Source organism: Echinops telfairi, unplaced genomic scaffold (genome assembly GCF_000313985.2).
Source record: "Echinops telfairi isolate 266 unplaced genomic scaffold, ASM31398v2 ScPeMD7_7469;HRSCAF=8507_1, whole genome shotgun sequence".
In the NCBI taxonomy this organism is placed as follows: domain Eukaryota; kingdom Metazoa; phylum Chordata; class Mammalia; order Afrosoricida; family Tenrecidae; genus Echinops; species Echinops telfairi.
Genome location: NW_022111373.1, coordinates 101,821,025 through 101,832,081, shown reverse-complemented (window position 1 = coordinate 101,832,081; position 11,057 = coordinate 101,821,025).

The following is an 11,057-nucleotide window of genomic DNA, read 5'->3' as shown; positions in this document are numbered from 1 at the left end:
GGACCCCATGTTTAGTAGAGATAAAAGATATGGCATTTTCCAAAGAAAAACAGATTAAAGTAAAGGTTTACAGTTTGGAGTTGGCCTTGAAACATAAAATCACCGTATCTATAAAGCTAGGTGGGATTAAATAGCAACAATGAACCTGTTACTGTTGAATTGGTGCTCACCCATGAGGGACAAAAGTGTTACCGAGTAATTCTGTTATATGGGACTTTCTCAGCTATAATCTTTGTAGAAGCATATTGTCATGTTATTCTTCTGTAGTATCACGAGGTTAGTTAGCACTCCCAAGCTTGAGGTTAATAACCAAGAGAAAAATCACTTGTGCAATGTAGATCCTTGTTTTCTTAACTTTTCATGAGCCACCAGGTTTTCTTTCTTTCTTCTTAGTATGCAATTGAGGTAAGGGAAAGGTACGAAGACTTTTTGTAAATTGTAACATTTTGTAAATTGCTAGTTAAAATGATATAATAATACTAATCTGGACTAAGGCAGGGTGGAATCTGTGAAGAACTTCAAGTTGGCTTCTGAGGCTATTAATCCCCGGGGGAAAGAAACTTTTCAAGGTCTGCCATTAAGTCCAATCATTTTCTGGATCATTTTAGTATACAACTCAGGTGCTGATGAATGGGGAATTCACAAACACTTTAAGAGAGCTTGATAAACACATCTTTGAACACAAATCATGTGCTTTCTCTTCCAATTCAGAAAGAGCCTGATGGTCCTGGAGAAGCCATTTCCCAGGAAGATCAAGGGTTTAATAAAGAGTAGATGAATGATTTCTTAGGAGCGGAACTGAAGACATGAGGACATTATTTATCTGATAAAAATAGAGAATTTGATTAGTAAAGTTCAAGATTGGGGTTTTCATTTTTTTATTTTTCAATATAATCTAATGACCATTTTGATCACCAGAATGGCAAAGTATATTATGTCCAACTCTGAGAAAATACTAAGGAGAAGCCAAGTGAGATTCAAATTTTAGGTCTTCATAAGCAAAGCATAGAAGGTACTTTTAGAATTAGGCTTTTTCAACTATATATGGAGATTAATTTTGAAGAAAAAAGCAAAAATTAAAAGCTTGCCAAAAAATATGTTAAAAATAAAGTCCAACTGAGAAGTAGAATGTCCACTATCATGGGGAAATTTTTCTATTATAATGAGTATAGCTTGGCTGCAACATAGAAGCTTAGAATTCTCATTATTACTCATTTGTAAGGATCTATAGTCAGTTTATTTTTGGCTGTGATCCATGAGTTATTCAATGATTCTAAATGCCAAGTCATTGAGATTTAGAAAAATTAACTTTTGCATTATTTTTCTCACAGAGAGAAAATATGGCCTATAGAATATATTTATTTTAAAATACATGTATGTTCTTAGGCACTATTCTAACATCAATGGCTGAATTTTGTGACTGCTGGGAGAAAAGGGGCATTTGATCATATGAATTTCACATATAAATATTCAAATAGGAAGGATACAATTTTCAAATTTAAACCAATATCCTCCTCCTAACATTTTAAAATACGGTAACCATGTTCTATCATTTGGGCAGCAATGTTTGGTAATATACTTAGTCCCTCCAGGCAGGGGGGAGTAAGTCCAGAATATGAACACAAAAAAATGTAAATCTTTGCGGATTTGTGTATCCAATAATGTTAGTTTGTAGAGTGAAATGAGACCTCAGGGCCCCAGAGGGAGGTCACAATTAGAATTTCTATAGAAAATGTCATGGCTTTGTAAATTTTAAAAAACAGTGCCAGTGAGCCACAAATGTGCTTTATTTGGGGGATCCTGACACAGACCATGCCCCTAAAGCGCTGACCCTGAGAACGCCTGGAAAAGTCACTTTCAGGATGAATTTCACCGCATGGGGCTCAGGGGGGTTTCTGCTGCCCTCTCCCTACTAAGTATGTCATCTCAAAGAAGCAGCGTTATGCCCTGGGACACACAACTCTACACCTCCTCTTTCAGTTCTCACATGGGCTTTAGAGAATGGCAGTTTATTCCCATTTAAACGACAACGGGCGGGTCAGAGAAGGCTGCTCATCACAGGTATGCAGGAGCCCAGTTGTGGAAGGTCCACAGTGATAAGCACTTGCATCTTAGAGCAACATAGTGGGAGAGTCAAGCACCAGCTATCCACGATTTTCACCTGAAAATCACCAATGTCACTTTCATTTGTGACTTATTGACTCCAGTGAGTCTTATGTCTATACCTAAGGACCATACAGGTTCATGTTTATCATGTACCCAAAAAGTAAAAGCAGTTAGTTCTTGTGAGAACTAGTGATTGTGACCGCCACATCAGACATCGCTAGATAGCCGCTGCAGATTCACTCGCATTCTAGTTGCTTAAAAAGCGGTTGCCATGGAGCTGATTCTGACTAATGGTGATGATGACTTTGTTAAACCCAGATCTTTACAGTTGCTAGTGGTTGACTTTTCAGAAGTAGATCAGCAGGCCTTTTTAAATTAGGGACTTCTTGGTGAATTTAAACCTACACTTGCTCTGTTAGCAGGTAAGTGTATTAATAATTCACCCCGCCCTGGAACTCTTCTGGACACTGAAACCTGTCTTCATAACTGTTCCTGGGATTATACCTTCTCCAAACCTAGAGGAGAGGTCTCTAAAACTAGCGACATTAATATTTATCTTATGCTGCTTCCTTACCCTCTCCTCCTCAATCCATTTTAATAGTAAACTCTGATTTGTTGATTGGAGTATAGTCAAGTTATTGTTAGCCTAACAAATAGATTGTATCTCAATATCCTTGACAGAAAAATCAATTAAATCAAGATTATTTCTCTTGAACTGTCCCTTACATGAAGTCTACAAAAATTTATTAAGCCTCTTACTTATTCTTATTTTCTTTGGCTACCTGGATAATTACCCAAAAAACTTACCTTTTTCATTTCTTGTTTTAGCCAAGACAAAACCTGTGATAATTTGGGTGAGAAAAAGTGAAATATTAGTATTTGTTTGATGGCAGAAACAGCTTTTATTTTTTGATGGATATGTTTTTACTTTGAAAGATGTAAGTTAATTCTTCATTTCTTTATTTCACTGTAGCTATTTTGTGTTCAAGAGCAAGTTTCAGAGAATGCCAAGAAGATGTTTACCTTTGTTTTATTGATCATGTAAATAAAGTCATTTAACTGTGGCCATAACAAATTATGGATAAAATGGCAAAACGTGTTACAAAAATGATATTGAATCACATCTGACCTTTAAAGGAAGAACACTCAAAAACCAAACTCACCGCCTTCGAGTCAAATCTGACTCGCAGTGCCCAATAGAACAGGGGAAACTGCCCTGTGACTTTCGGAGACTATACTGTTTACAGGAGTAGAAGGCCGCATTGTTCTTCCATAGACTAGCTTGTGGTTTTGAACTGCAAATATTTCTGAGAAAGAGATTCATATTCATCAACCCAAGGCTGATTCCTGTGAGGGAGGGTTTAGGTATGCCTCCACCCTTCAACCTTATTTACCAAATTTTACACAAGATGTTCTTCCCTCAGCAATTTTTACTCCTCTTTGGGGTTCCATATTTCATTGCAATGACCTGGAGTTAGTTTGGGTTCTCTAGAGAAAGAAAACCAGTGACACGTGTGTGTGTGTATATAAACAGATATATAATCTCTTTAAACACACACACATAAATCTTTTGCATAAAACCTCTTTAGAGTGTTGAAAAGCAAGGATATTACTTTGAGGACTAAGGGGTGCCTTACCCAAGCCCTGGTCTTTTCCATCACCTCATATGTATGTGAAGGTTGGACATGGACTAATGAAGATTAAAGAAAAAATTGATGCATTTGAATTTTGGTGCTGGCAAAGAATATTGAAAGCATCATGGAAAGTCAGAAGGAAAAAATTACCTGTCTTGGAAGGAGGAAGGCCACAGTGTTCCTTGGATGCAAGGCTGATGAGACTTTGTTTTGCATGCTTGAAACATCTTCTCACGAGAGACACGTTCCTGGAGAAGGCCATTATGCTTGGTTACATAGTGGGGCAGCAGGAGGGAGGAAGGTCCTCACACGATGGATTGGCACAGCGGCTGCAACAACAGCCTCAAACATAAGAGCCATTGTGAGGATGGTGGTGGGATTGGTGGTGTTTTATTCCTTTGTGCATGGCATCACAAGGAGTTGAAACTGATTCAATGATACCTAATAACAAAAATAATCCAAATTTCCCTTGATAATAAGAATCAATCTCACCACTCAATACAGTAAGAGCCATCTTTGCCTGTTGATCTGAAATGTGGGGATTCCCAAATGGCCAGGAGGCATTCTTAACTTTCAGTTCACTAGAATCAGTGTTGTTTGTCCAGGTGAAAATATTTCTCCTTCTGGAACTAACATCTCCAGACCTGAAGAGCAGAGAGAGTTGCAGGGACAGGAATCAAAAGCATGAGGAGTGGTTAATTCAGAGTAATAGTGAGTGATGCTAACCCCATTTCCATAGCTTGATTACTGGACCCACAAATCCTGGATATTGTATATTGGACTCAAGTTTAGAGCATATACAGCCTCCTGGAGAACATTGTCCCAAGTTTGCAAGATGTTGCCACCAAGCTGGTGCCCTAATTGTGTTTTTAGGAGTCCATTCCATTGTTCTACCAAACCAGGTATGTCAGGATGATGGGGAACTTGGTAAGAACAGAGTATTCCATAAGCATTGGCCCATTGCTGCATTTCACTTGCTGTGATGTGAAACCTGTGCTCTGAGGTGACACTGGGAGGGATGCCATAGGGGTGGGTGATACATTCTATAAGTCCACACATGGTAGTGTTGGCAGAAGCAGTGCATGCCAGGAAAGCAAATCTCTATCCAGAACAAGGGTCTATTCCAGTAAGAACAAAACTTTGCCCTTTCCACGGTCTTAACAGATTATTGGCTAATGCCCCAAGGAATAGTGCCATCCCTTGGACTCAGTATTTGGTCTCTGCTGCTGGGAGATTCAGCACTCAGCAGTGACAGTAGCCAAGATAGCTTTGGTGAGTGAAAGTACATGTTGCTGAACCCACACTTAACCTCTATTCCTGCCACGGTGCCCATTTGATTCACGTGCTCCTTTGCCTAGGACAGGAGTGGCTAGACAAAGAGGATGACTGGCTTCCCCAAAACATGTCATCTTATCCACTTGATTGCTGAAAGTCTTCTTCTGCAGAGGTAACCCTTTGGTGATCATTCACATGAGATATAATTGTCTCTACTTTCTCCACCCATTCAGAGAAGTCTCTCCAAATACCTCTTCTTCACAGTTCCTTGTCATCAATTTTCAATCACGTTCTTTCCAAGTCCCTAACCATCCAGGAGCATCACTAGCCACCATGCATGAATCAGTGTACACTTGCACATTTGGTCATTTATCTTTCCAAGCAAATTGGATGGCTAGCTGTACTGTTCAAGTTTCTGTCCATTGGGAAAACTTTCCTTTCACCTCCTTGTCCACAGGGAGGTCCCAGAGAGGGCTGTAATGCGCTGCTGACCATTTCATACCATGCAGAACCATCAGTAAGCCAAGCACGAATTTTCAGTTCCTTGGTCAACTGATCAAAAGGAACTTCCCCTGTGACTACTGGTGCAAACTGGGAGAAAGGTTGTACTGTGACATGAGTGGAGACCATAAGCAATTGGACTACTTCTTCACAGTGCTGGCTTATACCTTCAGGTCCTGTTCTAGCATGACTGTCTTTATACCGCTTCCACTTAAGGATGGAGTGTTGCTGTGTTTGTCCAACTTTAGGACTCTATGGGTCAGACAAGACTCACTTCACTGTGGGCAGCTCAGGCTGCATGGTGACTTGGGGGCCCATGGTGAACCATTCTGTTACCACTAAGACACAGTAACAGGCCTAAAGCTGTTTTTAAAACCTGTAATAGTTTTCTGTAGAGGATGACAGAGCTTTGCTCCAACATCCTGAGGGTCTGGGCTTAGATTCTCCAATAGAAGGCTGCCTAAGATTCCAAACAGCTTTTCTATCTTCCACTGATCCCTCAAGCAGCACTGGATAAGCTGGACTATTTGCCCCAAGTGGCACAGTGGCATTTATGATAGTCTGGACCTACTTCAGAGCCTTTGAAAAAAATGTGAAGCCACTGCTATATAAAAATTTAAAAATCAAGATAATGGTTTTCACACCAAAAGAAACAGGCTGCATGGTTATGATCGGTCAGCAGAAAAGAGCGGGGAGAGAAAGTAATAGGCTACAAGGTAGACCGATGTTAACTTATGGGAAGGGGGGATAATGCCTTCTGAGAGGGCGATGGGAACGAAAGGGCTGTAGGAAAACAGGTCAAGCCACTGGGAGGTTTGATACTTTTAAATGCAAAAATGATGTTCTGATATATAAATCCCACCTAAACCACCATAAAAAGTTTTCTAAAAGAATGGATTGGACACATCTAACACCAGTAACTGAGAACCAGACTAGCCATGGGATGACATCAGGAGCAAGGTATACGAAGAATGCACAAGGCCCTTAAAAAGCAAGAAAAAATGAAAAGATTATACTGGATGTCAAAACAATTCTGAAACTTGCTCTTGAATATAGAGACATTAAGTAAATGGGAAAGATGATGCAGTAAATGAGTTGAACACAAAAGTTCAAAGGGCATCTTGTGAAGACAAAGTGTTTCAATAAAATGTGAAAATACCTGGACCTAGACAACCAAAAGGTGAAACACACACACACACACACACACACACACACACACACACTTAGCATTTCTCAAGGTGAAAGAATCGAAGAAAACCTTTAAGCTCCAAGTAGCACTATCGAAGGATTCTATAGGGAAAATGGATTTTGATAAGATGGATTGACACCATGACGGCAATACTGCACTCAAACCACAACATTTGTGAGGGTGGCACAGCACCGGGCTTCCTTCTGTTGGACACGGGCTCTGCTCGGAGTCAGAACCAGCATGGTGACACCTAACAACAGTGGACAAAACACCGAATAATTCCAGAAGCATCAAAAGTAGACAGAAAAACGAGAAGATACACACTGTTCCAAAAAGAACTGGCCAACATTCAACTCTTCCCAGAGGTGGCATTCCATTAAGAACTCGTGTTACTGAAGGTAGAAGTCCAGTTAAACTGAAGGCACTGGTGAAAAACAAAGCTTCAGGTATTGTTACAACATCAAATTCAACAAATTGATACAGCAATAGAGGCATCATTTATTCTCCATCAAGAGATTTGGATGAGAGTTGTCTGCCCAACCAACTGGAAGAGATTTCTTTGTTCATTCCAGAGAAAGATGGTCCAACAGAACGTGCAGATTATCCAACAGTATCATTAATAGGAGATGTAAGTAAAATGTTAGTGAAGAGCCTTCAGACATGGTGGAAGCAGTACATCAACATGGAACATCTCGAAATAGCCAGATTTAGAAGAGCACTTAGAACAAATAGTATCATTACTAGTGTCAGATGGGCTTGCCTGAAAGCAGAAAGTCCCAGAAATCTGTTTACTTGTAATTTATTGACTATGAAAATAATTACACTTCATGTATCATAAAAAACTATGGATGAGGTTGAGAAGAATGGGAATTCCAGAACATTTAATTCTTAAATACTCATTTGGAAGCGGTACATAGACCAAGAGGCAGTTAATGGAACAGAATGGGGGACATGAATGATTTAAAATCAGGAAAAGGGTGTGTTATTCTTTTTGGAGTGATTTGGAGTAACAGAATCCCATTAATCCTTTTGGCGGAATGCAATATTTAAAAATCTCCTTTCAAGATTAATATAACACCTTTTCTTTTAAAAATGATTTATTTTCCTCTCTGTTTAAAAAATACAATAGTTGCAGCAAGCCACTGGTCCTCCTTCAGTGGCCACTGCTCAAGAAACCCATCAGTATCTGTGTTAAGCCTGATGATCTCTGTGTCAGGGTGCTACCTCATATCCCAGGTCCTGACAATCATTTCTGGGACAACTGTTGAGGTCTGCATTGTCATTGCTCTATCATGAATTAACTCTTGAGTTTCTCCTAGCTAGTTGACACAATCAAAGGCATTGCTACGTGGGTACCAGTTAATTCAATAATATGTTCACTCCAAACAAAACATGCTTAAGCATGCCTTTGCAGTCAGTCTGCAGACTGCTCTCTGTCATGCAATTGTCTTCATTTCACCAGCATGCCCTCAGCAAAGGGTCCAGTGAAAAACAGTGGCTTCTAAGTGTATCTGTCTGGAGAGTTAAATTGAAGGCAGGGAAGTCAGCTCAAAAGATTATGAACAACAGTTATTGGGATTCTGAAGGTATAATCTTCACAGACATCCTTGAAAGGCATAGAACTATCATAAAGGGCATATGTTGAAAAAAATTAAGAAAATTAAAAACTTCACTAATGAGAAAAAGGCCAGGTAATTTTCAATGATACCTTTTCAAATTTTAATCATCAATGAAATGTGCCTTCATATATGTCAAGGTCTTAAAAAAAAGGAAAGAATATAAAGGACTGTCTTACAAGAATTTTCTTAGAAAATCTTACCTGTGAGCCACACAGTTCTGATCTTGTCGCTTCAGCTTTCTTTTTGTTCCCTAAACCCAGAGAACATTTAAATGCAAAGAACATTTAAAATAAATATCACATGCAGTTCTTAAGGATACTTTTCTCGAGGATAATTTTCTATTTCAGTGTGGTGCATATATGGACAAATATTACTTTCAGAAGCCTGTAACACTAGATGGAGGATATGTTGAGAAAAAATAGTATAGTAGATTGATATGATTTGTTAATAACTCTTTCTATGTTTTATAGCAGTATGTTATGACATATTTTGTGATTGCATGCCCAAGTGCAAGAATTAGATATCAATTGAATTGAACTGGACCAGAGAACACTCAGCAACAGATATGGTGTATTATATAAACCACATAATCTCTCAAAAATGTATCTATAATTAATGAGCTCAAGTTCTGCTCTTTTTTATGATATGGGATGAATTATTGTTCAGGAATGTTCTCAACCCATTAAGACAAACAATTCTAGTTAATATACCATAGCCTCCTACTAACGGAACTCTTCTTCAAACCCAGTTCTCTCTTCCAGCTGAATATTTTTTGTGGCAACAAATTTAGATGGATCAGAATAGTATTTCTAAGAACTTGAAAACTCTAAGAAAATTTCAGAACTTTATAAATAACAATTATATTATTTTATCCATATCCATTATTTTTGGGACAATATTACCAACAAGAATTATTAAGCATTTTCTGTCTTAAAGGACAAGGACATAATAAGGGTTAACTTATTTTAATTTGGTTTTATAAATTTGTTATTTGTAATTGTATTTAAGAACTTATTTATTTTAATAAGCCTTTCTGGAGACTTGAAGATTTTTGTGGACTAGGTATATGATTTAGTGTGCTACAAAGTAGCTAAATGCTTTCTCTCTAAGCTGATTATTGCAATTCATTTTTGGAAAATAATGGCTTGCTTTATTTCATATCTATTTTTTAACTTTTAAATTGCTTTGATTAAAATCATAGAGAATGGTCCCATTTAGGCATCCCAGGGACTAAATAATAATCTGTTGGAACACTTTCACATTACTTTTATGTGAAAGACTCTATCATGCTAATATAATGTAAAATGGAATGCTGGTGAAAGGGCTATGGATGAAGTTTAATATATACATTTATCATTTTGATCTCAAAATGTATTTGATAATGTCTAGCCTGCACTTTAATGCATATATGTAATGAAATTCTTTTAGAGACCTCAGTTGTGGATTTTAGCTTTTATATTTGGACCAACTCAGTAATGAGTAGAGAGCACATGAGAGTCCAGCACATTATGGGGTCCCAGTGACCCAGGGAGTTACAGATGATTGGAAGGCTTTTGATTTCTATAGGTTAGAGAATTGAGAATTTAATATAAACCTATAGAGATGTCATGAACCCAAGTTATCTCAGATCGTATCAACTTTATTTTTGTGTGTGTGTGTTTATTTTTTATTTATTTATTTTTTAATAGTTTTATTGGGGGCTCATACAACTCTTATCACAATCCATACATACATCAATTGTGTAAAGCGCATTTGTTCATTCATTGCCCTCATCATTCTCAAAACATTTCCTCTAACTGTGAACTACAGGATTCAGGGAACCCTTAGAAGAATAATATTGTATGTGGGCTTTTTGCTTGATTATAGACTAATATTATGAAGGCATCAAGAAACCTAAATGGAACAAAGTATAGCAATATATTTAATTAAAATAAAAGCAGGAGATTCTGCAGTCCAGCAGAACTGTTTGATAGCTGTTGGGTTTAACCCAGTGGTTTGTAGCTAGAAGGATTAACAAGATTTCAAAATATTGTCTCCGGCTATCGCTTCATTTCCTGCTTACAGATGATGTGACAGGGAAATATCTCAGTTTCCTGTATGAAAATAGTAATAGTAAATGACAACTCTCTCCCATGATCAAACCCTTTGCTGGAAATTCCTTTATAGAAACCTAAATCTCCAATGAGTGATCTCTTTTTCTGCCAAAACCCATCAAATTTATTATTGGATTGAAAGAGAAACAGAACAGAAGCTCAGGTTTGGAGTTCTCTCTTTGCTTAGGCATTACAAGATTTTCTTCCGGACAAGTGATCGCTCTATAATTGATTTTTCTTTTTGAGTTTCCTTGAAAAGAGCTGGCAAGGCAACATACCACATGCCATTGGTACATAGTAGATGTCTTCATTCTCAAGTTTGTCCTATAATTGACAAAACTTAGTTCTTATTTCTAATATATAGTTGAACCTAATTTGAGTGCTTTTAAAAAAATAGATAGTCAAAAATATCATTCACTGCAGCCAGCATATCATAGGGTCTTTTCACTATTTGACAGCTTTGACAGATATTATTGATTTGGCCAGCAACTGCAGCTAACCAGAAGGGGACAATGTGACAGTTTTATTTAACAAAAGGCACAGTGTCATGTCAATGGAACTAAATGTTGTACAAAGTGACAGCAGGACCAAAAATCCTTTCAGGCTTAATTTTCTGCTTCGTTCTTTTTTTTCCCTTCCC